Source organism: Canis lupus, chromosome 7 (genome assembly GCF_011100685.1).
Source record: "Canis lupus familiaris isolate Mischka breed German Shepherd chromosome 7, alternate assembly UU_Cfam_GSD_1.0, whole genome shotgun sequence".
Classification (NCBI taxonomy): Eukaryota; Metazoa; Chordata; class Mammalia; order Carnivora; family Canidae; genus Canis; species Canis lupus.
In genome coordinates this window covers 27,560,044-27,560,542 of record NC_049228.1, presented here as the reverse complement: position 1 = coordinate 27,560,542, position 499 = coordinate 27,560,044, and positions in this window count along the sequence as shown.

The following is a 499-nucleotide window of genomic DNA, read 5'->3' as shown; positions in this document are numbered from 1 at the left end:
CCTCTTGAATTGTGTCATGGAACAAAATCTCTAATAATAAAGATTTCAAAAGCTTAAGCAGAAAGAATCCAGCGTTCACATTACAGTGAGGATGGCAAAGGAAGATCCTTCCTTAAACCTGGTCCTTCATGCTGGAAGGTGCTGCTACTGACCCACAAACTCCAATGCAGAGCTGTTGGCTGTTTCTTGAAGGCAGATGTGTGTACATAGAACATTACTCACTTTCTTGTCCAATATGCCATATGATAGATGATGGATCAATGAGACTTTAAACAAAGTCTCCTGAGATTAGGTTCTTTTAATCAAGGTCAGATGCCAAATGAGATTAAACAAGTAAGGTTTTATTAAGGAAAATGCCTGTATGAGGGGGAAAATAGGGAAAGTGCAGGAAGAGGCTGGAAGAGTCACCACAGATGAATGCAAGTCTGCCTCTGAATGAAAAAGGGATAAAAGAAGGCTTGGGTAGAAACATCCCTGACTGCTATGAAGTCCAAGGGAG